This window comes from Alligator mississippiensis, chromosome 2, assembly GCF_030867095.1.
Source record: "Alligator mississippiensis isolate rAllMis1 chromosome 2, rAllMis1, whole genome shotgun sequence".
Classification (NCBI taxonomy): Eukaryota; Metazoa; Chordata; order Crocodylia; family Alligatoridae; genus Alligator; species Alligator mississippiensis.
In genome coordinates, this window is record NC_081825.1 from 300,011,302 (window position 1) to 300,023,838 (window position 12,537).

Sequence of the window (12,537 nt, forward strand, 5' to 3'; positions counted from 1 at the left end):
CTGCAGTTCTCCTGTCCTCTGCTCTTGCTCACAAAGCTCCCATTTCACATCACTGCAGGTTGTTTTTAACTCATTCCAATGAAATTATATTTGTTTTTTTCTTTTGATCTTAATTGGAATAATACAGCCCCTAGGCCCCGGGCGTATTTGTAAAGCTTTTAGTTACTTTTTACCTGGAGAAATAATGTGTGTTGTGTTATACGTGATGATGCACCTCACCATCTGCACCCTGCTCTTCAAAATCCTAGATCTACCCATGGTTTTAACCTCAAAGTAACAATAGATTTCTGTGCCATGGAAATGGTCCTTTTGCTTCCTTGTCTCCTTGGGTACGTTTCCTGGTCATCAGATTTATAGCTCGTGACATCTGGGTGTTTCCTGTTCATGCAGCCCACCCCGTTCTGGCATCCCGGGGGTCAAACAGGATTCCTAATCACGTTCTCATTATGCATAATGGACCAGCAAACGAGCTGGGACTTGCATCCAAGGAGGTTCCTCCATGTTGGCTCTGACGTGATCTGATTATAGACGGGGGTGGAACGCCCTGCGCATATCTAACTGCGGCATCATCCTGCGGCTCTCCAAGGGCGCTTAGAGCAGTGACGGCTGAAGGAAAGCTGAGGGCTGACGCACAGCTAGCGCGGCAAGCCATTTTGTGCCCTGGGCCGCGGCTGCCTATATTCCAGCCCCTCTTTGTTGGTGCCCAGGGGCAGTGATGCTACTGGCCCTTCATCAGGAGGAGCTGTGAGCTGACGGCTGAATCTGGTTACAACACCCCGCCCTGCAAATCCAGTCACTCCCTCCTCTATAAACAGGTGCAAGGCCATGTACAAGCCTGGGTGCATGTGCTACTCCACAGTGGAGGGTGCAGCTTTCTCTCTGAGCGCTGCCTTTCGCTCCTCTTCTTCTCAGCTGGCAGCGTACGACACACTGAGACTGGCTTCCCCTGCCTGCGTTTTGTTCAAGCCCGGCCTTCTCCCGCGACCGCAAATGCAGAAGGCGCAGTTGCGATGCCTGCTCTTCCCATGGAAGAGCATGGTCAGCTGCTGAACAAATGCAGGAGGAGGGTATGTAATTCAGGTGGTCTCCCCATTGCGGATGTTACTCCAGCTCGGGGAGGGCAGCAGCAAAGGCCCACGAGTCCTGACCACAGTCCCCTTGCCTGGCTGGGGAAAGCAATTGTGAAACCAGATCTCGGATGCTTAAAAATTTTGGGGTGCTGGTGCTGTGTTCAATCCTGGCTCCATTGTATACATGTGTGCACGCACATCCACACTGCCATCCCCACCCAGGCTTTTGGGTAAGAATAGTCTACTCCTCAGTGGTGTGAACAGCTGCCTTGCTGCCCCTCCAGGTCATGGGGATCTTGGCCATGTGCCATGGTAAGCAAGCGTGGGTGAACCAGGGGATGGCCGAGGCCCAAAAATGGGGTGGGGGAACTACAATTGCAAAAAAAAAATTTAATATGGTGCACATATGGGACTGGCAATGTTATCAATTGAGAATGAACTATTTAAAGACAGCAATACCACAGATGTGATAAAGACTTTTGCAACAAAAAAATCATTATCTACGATGAAGGGGGGCCTGATACTAAAAATTCTCCCAGGGCCGCCAGGAGTCTAGGTACGGCACGGGTGGTAGGGGAGGGGGAGACGACATGCTGCGGTCTCCAGCTCCATAATTGTGGACCCTCCGAATGCTCCCGGCCAGACTTGGAGGTGAACATTTAGAGGGGTTTCTGGCTCCTTTCTCTCTACCCCACTATTGACTGCTTCCTTGTCCACTTTCCCTTTGGGGGGCAAGAGGAGGAAAGGCCTTTCGGCTTTGGCCTGTCTTGGCGCTGGCCTCCCTTGATTGGATAATCCCATGCCTAGTGAATGACTTCTGTAACATGAATTCCTCTCCTCGGGGTTGAACTGAGACCACAAACCTCTTGTCACTTAAAAGCTAAGATAGGCTTAGCCCCTAATCCCACAGGCAAAGAGCAAGTGCTTTTCCAACTAATCCACTTGTCCCTCACCTCTCCCCAAAGTAACATGAGATTATATGTTTTGCAGCAATAGCTCGAAACAGGTTGCACTGTTTTACATATTAAATTATACGGAGGACGGGCAGTCCTTCACATTCCTTTTGTCGGCTGTGTTCATTTTGTCTAAACTGTAATGAACACCTGTTATTTAATACTAAAATAAGTAAAATCCTTCATGCCCAGATTAGCTGAGACACGCTAAATTGATTATGTACCTTGTTGGGGGGGGAGGGGAGGGGGGGGGGATCCGATATGACTGTAGTCTAAGAAAGGGCAGGATTTGCCAATTTTTGAGGGTTTTGCTGAACAGGCAAAGGAAATACCCATGGTTTCAAAGGATGAAGTAGCATCATGGGTACAGGCGATGCTGGGGGTGCACGACTTCCATATCGTTTGAACTAACAAAAGCAAGCCAGGACTCGCGTGGCCTTCTGAGTGGCAAAACCCACGGGAGAAAATCTGCGAGGAGCTAGGTGTGTCGGAGTTTGCCCTCCGTGTGAAACGAGAGAATCCCAAACCTTGACGTCTTGCTGTGGTGACTTGCACTATGTTACTCATCCACTAGATGTCTCTGTGGGCTACACAGATCGGCAGACAAGGTGCGGTCCCAGGTAAACACGGGAGACAGCGCTGGAACGCGAGCGGTGCAGAAGCCTGGCTGGCTGCATCTGTAATTCAGAGTTGTTTAACACACGATTCCTGTTTAAATTGGCCTGTGATCCCACGTCTCGTGGCACCGACACGGGGCCACACCAGCAGCCAGCATCAGACCTGGCATGGATCTCTTGATTGGTCCACCTTTCCTGTTATATTCCCTTTCCCGTCTCATGGCTAGACACCATGCTGGCTCTGTTATAGAAGACCTGGATCACAGCGAACCAGCTGGAAGGGACTGTGTCCAAGTGCCATCAACAGTAGCCTGAGCGGTGGCAAATTTGACCTAGGGTGGGAACACGGGGGAAACAACACTGCCGTTCTCTGGTCTGGGAGGAGTGGAATAGGTGAAGCTGAGGGCAAGAATTGGTTCAGTCCCCCTGGGAGGGCAATGGAGATCCCCTGCATTATTTAAGCTTTGCTGTGAGACTGCAGGGTGTTGACTGCCCAAAGAGCTGTTGCAGATCCCAGGCTACTGGCTGCTCGCATGCTGGGACAGAGGGTGGAGCAGGAGTGGGGCTTGCTTTTGAAGGGATCTCCTGATATACAACCCATGGCCTTGGGCTACAGGGTGGGTTTTACTTCCCCAGGCCCCCTGCCCCATACCCGTCAGCCCCCAGGCTGCTAAAGAGGTGGAGCTGCCTTCAGCTATGCCTGACCCATCCCCAGCTGTGTCAATGGATGGGGCAGGTCTGGGTCCACCCCTCCCTGCTTGCCATCAGCTGGGGGAGAGAGGCAGCACGGGGCCCCTTATTTTGCCTATTTTTTTCCCCGAGGCAGGGATGTAGGCCTGCAGTAGGCTGCCGTGAGGAACTGGCAGGCATCTACCTGGGGGGCTTTTGGGGATGGGAGTGCGAGCTCTGCACTGTGCCCGTACCAGAGCCTCCTGGTCCAGGATGGAGCTAGTTCCTGGCTCCTCCAGGCTGGCAGCCCCCCCATTCTGTGCTCTGTGTCCCCCCGGTTTTTGTCACTTCGGAGCAGGGCCAGAGAGAGGACCTGGCTACCAGCTTGAAGTCCCTCTGCTTCTCGTGCATCCCAGTGCTGCGCTGAATCGTCTCTGTTTCCACAGCCAGGCACCACCTCCATGGCGGGGGCTGAGGGAAAGGGCAGATCTCAGCAGACAGCCAAGCCACGGCCTGTGCATCCTCCCGTGCCCCACTTCATCGAGGGCCCGATCCCAAGGTCAGTAAGAGTCTCTCCATTGCCATCAAGCAGCAGGCAGGGCAGGGTGGCACCTTAGCGACTTCCCTGCCTCCTGTCTGCCCTCAGACTAGCCAGGCTAACGACCTCTCTCTACTCATTGTCATCAAAGTACAGGCAGAGATGTTAAACTTCCCTATTCTTGCAAGCATCACATGAATTACCCAATATTTCTAGACACTGCTTTGGGACATTTTGATCTACAACTCTTGGGAGCTGCTACTTCTTTAGCTTCCTAAAGTTATCAGGAGTTATCACTGCAGGGCTCCTAGAGAAACACGGCTGGCCTCTTTACCAGTGGCTGGTAGTCCCCAAGGCCAGCTGCAAAGATGGCACTTTTCATTTATTAGCTCTTATTTATCGGGCAAAACTACTCCGATATTTTGGGGCTGCCATTTTGGGGCAGTATTTAATAGTGCAAAATGCCAGATCATGCACCAAGGGTCTTCAGAAAAGACTTTCTGCTATAAAAATTTAGGCAAAAATGTAGGGCTGGGTAGCACCTTGGAGGCAAACATGTTCAGAGAGGCATGAGCTTTCACAGGCAACTGATTGGATGTGAAGCGTGGACCTGGAGAGAAAAAAGGGCTTAAAAATCAAGAAAAAATTAAATAAAAGGGAAAGGGGAAGGGGACATAGCTCAAAGAGGTAAAAGGTCAGTAGGGATAAACAAGGCAGTTAACACATTGAGGGACATAAGACCGAACAGCTGGAGTTAATAGCTTGTCTGGGTGATGGGGTAAGAGCCCTTTATATTTACATTCCTCTCTACTTAACCCCTTTCTTTCTGCAAATCCATTCCTAGCATCTGACAAAGGAGGCTGTGGCCTATGAAAGCTCAGACATCTCTGAACCAGTGAGCCTCTAAGGCCATCCTGCCTTAGCTCCTGCCTGACTTTAGACTAACATGGCTAACTACCAGGGTGTCTGAGTTGAATTCAAAGAAACTAAAGGTGCTGACACAAGTGACAGTTTGTTGCACGATCGGCCCCCCTGGACCACTCTACAGCTGTGACCTGACAGAAGTGCATGGGTGCAGAGTGCTTTAAAAGGGCCTGATCCCATGACAATCTGAACCCTCATTTCATGGAGGTGCTTTAAAGTGGAGTGCCTTCATTAACTTGTGTCAGTGTGTGCCGGGAGCCAGCCCAGCCTTGTCACCGGCGCTGTCTTTAGAATGGGGGGTATATGGGGGGGAAAGGAAGTGGAAGGAGCTCCGTCTGGGGGTGTCCAGGGAGCCCAGCAAGGTGGTGGGCAGGGCTACAATCCACCTGCCCCATCCTCCAGCTCCCTCTGCTCCCTTCCCCACTCCCGTTCTGAAGACTGTGCTGGGAGGAAGGAGGGGTAGGATTAGGGGAGAGTGGCTGCAAAGCCACAGCCACTCCTAACTACAGCTTGATCCCCCCAACCCCAGGACCCAACAGTGAACGCCAGTTGGGCTGGGGGGATCATTGTAGCTCATGGCGCTTTCTGTAAAGTGCCATGAGTTACAGTGGGGAGCTGCATGTCTGTCAGCACCCTAAGAGCCACCCAGAGGATGCAGCCAAAGGAGAGGGAAATGAGATCCTAGGATAAATTAGGGGAGGTACTTCCAGGGGAGAATGGGAAGGCAATAGCTTGTCTAAACTACTGTATACAGTTCTCTGATACTCTCAACTCAATAATTGTTTGAGTTATTGAACAATTGTTAAGAGTGTTGATACTCTCTTGTTCAATAATTCAAAATGAAGGAGCTGCCAAGAAGGGCAGTGAGATCAATCAAGGTGTGGTGGGCTTGTCCCACAAAAGGAGATTGAACAAAAGGCAATCTTTGTATTTCTCTCTATTTCATCAAGCCTCAAGGCAGGGAGGCACTAGAGGGGTCGTCTAGTCTAGGATTTGCTGTTCCTAAACCACCCCAGACAGATGCCCTTATGACTGTGTTCCAGAAACACATTTGGAGGGGAAGGGATACACGAGGGAGGGAGAAAAGTTATATGAGCTAAAAGATAGTGTTGGTAAAATAATGAAGAGGTATAAACTGGCTATGAGTGACTTCAGTTTTGAAATAAACAGCATCGGAGGAGTGGGGTCCTGCAACAGCCTCCCACTGGAGCGGCAGGGGCAAAAGCCTAATTGTTTTAATATAGGACAGAAGGACCATGGAACAAGCTGGCTAGGAGAGCTGTGGAGTTCAGTTTGTTGGAGGTGTTCAAGAAGGTTGAGTGGGCATCTGTCTGGAGTGGTTTAGGGATGGTGAATCCTGGACTAGATGACCCCTCTAGTACCTCTTAGCCTTGAGGCTTGATGAAAGAAGGTGCTTGATCAGCTTGACGATTATGCTATGGTTACCTGTAAGAGCTGAGGACTGGCCTGGGTGACCCATGAGCCCCTTCCAGTCCTTTGTTCTGCATTCCTAGATGAACGGCTGGTGAGAAATAAAGAATGGATGCAACAGGTGTCCAAAGGTAGGCACCAAAGGCAAACTGAGCAATCCTGCTCCCGTGGGCTTAACTGGAGCCCATGTTTCCAATAATGTCCCATGAACAGTTTGTTCAGGTGATGATGATGACGATGAGCCCCAGCTCTTACATGACTTCTCATCAGGAGTTCTCCATGTGGTTGAACTAGCAATGTAGCTCATGCCACCTTGTGGGAGCCTGGTCCTGTGGAAAGGGGCACAAGAAGAACTTTGTCACTGTATAATCTCAGGCAGGTCACTTAAAGCCGCTATCTGAAGTTTCTCCATTTGCAGAATTAAAGAAGTCTTGCCCAATTATGAGCAGGGATCTAGGTTTTCCATTTGGCACAGAAAACCATGGTAAAACCTGGATTTTCCCTTTTCAAGGAAAAATCCCCCTAGATTTTCTGCTGTAAAAGAGAAAAATAAGGGAAATGGTAAAAAATGTGGGAAACGGTGCATTTCCCCTTGCAAGCTGGCAGACCTCCAGCATGCAAAGGGCTGTGGGAAGCGGGAGAAGGGTGGTCAGGCAGGGGGCACCATGTGCGTGTGCTCACACATTCATGTGCACATGGCAGCCAGGCAGCATGAGAGCAGCTCCCGCAGGTAAGTCTGGTGGGGGAAGGGGAGGGGGAGGGAGGGGAATTGAGGCCCCCATAGGGAGGGAGGGAGTTGGGCAGGGCTGGAGGCTGCTGCCCAGCCTGGGCAGTGCGTGGGGCTTGGGGCCTGGGGCTGGATTGTGCAGCCGCAGAGCCAGGGCGAGGAGTAGGATGGGGCCGCGGGCAACTCATCTATGGGGCGGGGGGGGCTGGCTCCCCACCACTGTGCATACTCCCGGGGTGGCATGGGGAGCACGTGACCCCCTGATTCGTGCATGGGGCAGGGGTGGGACCCACTGCAGCCCAGTGAGTGGGACCCAGCATGGCAGGGCAGAGCGGGACCAGGTGGGGAAGCTCAGTGCTGCTACCATGAGCCCTGCATTGCCATAGTGAGGTGCCCCCTGCCCATCTGGTAGCAGCGGGGGTGGTGGTGCAGAGTTGTGCCCCTCACTGCTGCCAAGTGGGCATGGGGCACCTTGCTACGGCACTGCAGGGCTCCCAGCAGCAGCAATGAGCTTCCCCACCCAGTCCTGCTCTGCCACACTGGGTCCCACCCACTGGGCCGCTGAGGCTGCGGGGGGGAGGGCAGCAGGGTGGGGAGCCCTAAGCCCACAATGGGCAGCCCGTATCCAACCCCCCTGCTGGGCTCCACTCTAGCCGTGCCGCTCATGGGAGAAGGGGAGCTAGTCTCCGCACTCCACTCTGCCACAGCAGTCACCACCTCCTGTGGGCAGCAGCCGGGGCTCAGGCACTACTGCAGGTTGCAGGGGGCTGAGGACCTGCGTCATGAAGCCAACCCACCTTGCAGCCACCACCTAATTCATGGCTTTGGATCCTTGTCTGCTATATAAAACTGCAGGAGCTGCAGGGCCAGGGAAGTGTTCACCTGGCTCTTGGGAGTGACACCTCCTCTTGCAGCAGTTTCCTGCCTTTGTGATGTCTGGCTGAAGGTTCGAGCCCCCTTAGCCCCAATCTGGTGCCCCACGGGGCAGAGTCTATCAAGCATACCTCTGCGGGGCAGGGATCAGAGTGGCACTCCGGAGGTAGGTGGATGCAGCCACCAGAAAGGTTGGCCCCGCTGCTCTAGGTTGGGGCAGTGATGGGTGCAAGGGCTGGTGGACTCCTGCAAAGAACTGGGTCACTGGGAAGACAAGGGACTGGCTTTGATGGCCTGGGAGATCCCTCCCAGCCCTGCATCCCTGTCAGTCCTGCCCTTTGGGATGCGTGTTGTGTTCACCCTGTCATCGGTGCTGGAGAGTTTGCCCCAGCACATGTGCACAGCTGGGATTAGATTGTATGGGACTGAGACACATTTCTGTGGCTGCACTATTAAAGCAAATGTGATGGATTTGGACTCCACCATGACAGAGCAAGGCTGATACGAGGCCCATGGAGCTGATGGGAAGCAGTCCCAAAAGTTCAGGGAGCTGTGACTGCCATGTGCCTGGTCAGAGCTTGTTATCAAATATACTTTTGAGCCAAATTGGGCTGGGCCTTCCCTGTTCACAGGCAATGGTTTCAATAAGGCCACTGGTGTGTATGGAGCCTTCCTGTTCCAGCCTCCTCTGTCCCCTCTGCGCTCCCTTTTCTGAACAGCGAGGGAGGGATGTTTCCCCAGTCAGGGCTCAGGGAGATTTCCTCATGTCTCATTTGTAAAGCAAAGGTCAGACTCTGAAATGCCTCTGAAATCGCGCCATGCCCCAGTGTCATGAACTCCACAGGGAGGGCTGAGGCTTGCTTTCTCTTGGCTGCCATTCGAGTCGCTCTGTTGGCTGCGCTGTGTTTTTCAGACGGCTTGTGCATACCCCCGTCCTGGCAGTGTCTGAAAGCCTGTGGCCTTGCCTCATCTGTTCCTCCAGGAGCGCCAGTCCTGCAAGGGTGGAGAGTTTGCCAACAGCAGCAATGCAACCCCACAAGCTGCCTGCCACCCCTCCTGTGTCAGGAGCTCATGGAAACTGTCCCCGGAGTGCGTGGTCCTGGCCTACATATGGGTGCCACCAGGCCTAGCTGGAAATGCATTTATTTGGTGCCTTTCCTGGGGTCCTGGGCTGGCTTTGCTTGAAACCTGCCTTCCCTGTATCTGCAGGGGAAAATCTATGAGATGCAGCTTCTGCCTCTGAGGCCTGGGATGTTCCCTTCCCTCCCACCTCATCTGTCCTATCTGTGAGAGAAGGGTGCATTGCCTTTAAAAAGAGCTCGGGAAACCAAACTCTGTGAATTTAGTAAGCAAGACAACATGGGCTCTGATCAAGCAGCAAGGCAGAGATGGGGCTGGTGGGCTGCTTGCAGCCATGGGAGAGAGGTGCCTCAACCTCCAGCTGGATAACCTGATATTTATACCCCGCCTGCTCATGAGAAATTGCAGAGCAATACGTCAATTGGACAGGGCTCCAGGTAACAAGGAGAGAAACAACTGCAGCTCAGCCAGGCAAACAGCAGTAAGGCTTATGGAGCTCACCTGCAGCAGGTCGGGGGAACATCGGACTGCAAGGGGATGAGCTCAGGGAATACAAACCTGGGTCCCTGAGGAAGAGGGACCAGTGCTGCCCTGATCTTTGCAGAGTGAAGACTCCTACCAGGCTAAGGTGTCAGGGAGCGAAAGTTGGAGGCCTGCAGATATCCCATGGGCTTGGAGAAAGCCAGTGAGACAGCTGTATGATGACCCAGAGGGCCTTTGAGAGTTGTGTTTGAAGCAGGTTGCTGGCATTTTGGTTTCAGTATATACCGGAGGATCAGTTTGTGGCTGGAGGGGTGTATTGGAGGCCACGCAGCAGGGTGCCTGGGGCACTCTGGGTGTCAAGCCTTGCCAAGGGGCAGGGAGGGCAAGGTGGGTAGGGCTGAGAGGGCCAAAGGCCGGAGCACAGAGAGAGAGGAAGAGATGCAGGTAGGTTGAGACTCAAAAGCCAGGTCAGAGCAACTGGGCTTAGGCTAGGAGTCTACAGCCAGAGCAACCAGTGGGCTAAGGCCAAGAGGGCTGATGCCTTTACCGGCTGGGAAAGAGTAAGACCTGTGAGGCATGGGCATGGCTGTGGGGGAGGCTGGAGACCATGATTAACACCCCTAAGGCACATTAGGGGCAAGACTAGTGCCAGCTGGGCACGAGAAGTGGGAGGCAAGTGAACTGAAGCTCATTTTAGGGCAGCTTCTTGATCATGGGCATCCTTGGGGGCCAGGACCTGGTAGAGCTGGTGATAAATCTGAAGGGAATATAATGCATGGGATGGGGGTCACAATTTGCTCTTGTTGGGTGGGTGATGTCCTGAGGCTGTGAGTGTTTGATGGGAGGGTGGGGGGGTGACAGTCGAGGGAGGGTTTCTGAGCTGTGGGAAGGTTAGTTAGAAGCAGAGGGGGAAAATGCATGTGGAAGGGGCTCTTATCTTGCAGATGCTGAATTGTGGGATGCTGGAGGAACTCGGGGGGCTCTGACTGGGAGGAGGGGTCGGGCTGCATTGACATGCATGAGCACCGAGCTGACCTCCTGTACAGCACCAGCTCCCGACAGCCCGCTCTATAGCCCTACCAAGGCAATGGGTTTTGGCTGCTGTCATGGCCTGTTTTATACCAGTGAGTGACCTAGAGGTTGAAGGGCATTGCCAGTGTGAGCCAAACTGGTCCCTCGAGTGATACAGGATGAGTGAAAACTCCTCTCTTTTGGTGCAAGCCATTTCAAGGCTTCAGGTCTGTGCCAGGACTAATAGGACTGGGCACGTACATGAGTTATAGCCTGTGTGCAGTCACACATCCCCTCTGATTTCATGCCATTGCCACCTGGACACAGACGTCTTCATCCAGCCATAGACTCCATTCTTCTCGGCAGTCACGCCTAGCAGTGCCATTGCTGCCATCTCTTGAGGTAAGTCTTGTGTGACTTCTCCCCTTCCTGAAGGACCGGGATGGAAGTGTTCACACAGTTCACAACCTCGGATAATCTGGGAAAACCGGAGAGGCTCAGGAGTGCCGATGCGATTTCCTCCGTCTGTAGCAATGTGCTGGGTGAAGCTTGTAAGTTTTTGAAAGCAACATGTCCATGGATTGAGTGATGTGTGACAGATGCTTGCTTGGCTTTTCTCCCTGGTAACTCCCGTAAGCCTGTGACACGAAGCTCTGACAAGAAATCTGAGGGCAAAATTTGCTTGGATTGACCCCAGGATTTCATGGGAAACCTTCCGTTTCCTGTCTTTGCACAGCAAATTTGACAAGCTGGTATCTCAGGAATTGCTCCTCCATGGAGATGAGCCTTTGGGAAAAGTAACGATGTCCTCTCATTGCTGGGCCTCAATTCCCCTTGCATGGTTTCCAAAGGATGAAATGCATTTGCAAGGCAACGAAGCCTCAGGGACTGGAGGGATGTAAGATCTTTGAATTGCAAGCTGTTTTTTACAAAGATCTGCACGACAGGCTACAGAAATCATTGGCAAGCGTGTGATAGGTTCCACTCTGGGCTGGTCTGTAAGGCTAGAGACAGACATTACACATAAAACTGTTTAAGTGATTAGAAGCCGGTTTAAACCTGGAACAGAACAGATGTTGAGTGCACATAAACCAGTTTGAAAATGGCTGAAACCGGCTTGAGATAAACCGGGTTGAATGTAGTAATCAGACTTACCTGATTTGGCTCAAGCCGGTTGCTGCAATGTCTGTCCCAGACCTAGAGGGTCTGAGCCTGTTACAGCTCTGGAGATCCCAGTTCAGTCCCCAGTGTGGCCAGCAAGACGGTGGCTATCACTGGGACTCACCCCATCGTCTTCAAACACGCCTGATTGCTCGCTGTGGAGAGCGAGACACAATGGAGGTGTCTGCTGACCACAGGTAGGACGAGAGGTTTTTATCCATGGAGAGAAGGCATGATCTGATCTGCTTCCACTGCTCACTTCTTGTAGAAAAGATCATGAAACCTTCTGCATCCCTCTTCAGCTACCGGCTGCTCAGCTGGCCAGTGGCCACCGCCTTCTTAACAGGCCTGAAGGTATAGCTAGTTCATGCTAAAAAAGCAAAGAGCAGGAACCTCCTGAACCGTTGATGTCCCCACCGCCATGCCAGGGGATGCCAGCTGCAGCAGACGTGTTTCCCCGAGGGGCTCCAGGCATCATGCCTGCACCTGCAGATGGGAGGACATGGCATCTTAGAGCTGAAGTAATGCTGAAAAACCCACATGCTACGGACGGGTCCGTGCAAAATCTTGGCTCGGGCGGCTCAGCCTTTGCGGAAGCGATGGAGAAGCTGTGCGCTCGAGCGGCGTCCCCGGCCGAGCCGCTCTCTGTAGAGTACACCTGCACCTCTTGGCAAAACGGGGCCTGCGGCCTGGCAGAATTTCCTGCTGAATATTTTGGCTGCGTCCACAACTTTGTGCGGCTTTTGTGGCACAGAAACTGCATATAATTTGTGCTGAACGGAGCCCTATAGATCATGTTGACAGTTCCAGGACGTTCTAAGATCATTTAGGGCTTTCTCACTGGAAATGATTTAAAACCACTGCGTCCTTAAATAATTACCATTAGATGAGCCCCGCGTGAAGTGCTCCATTTTTCTTTTAAATCTTCCTGCCTGTTTTTCCACCAAATGCCAGAGAGCAACAAAGGCCATGGCTACTTTGCAAAGCAGAGTGTAGGTGC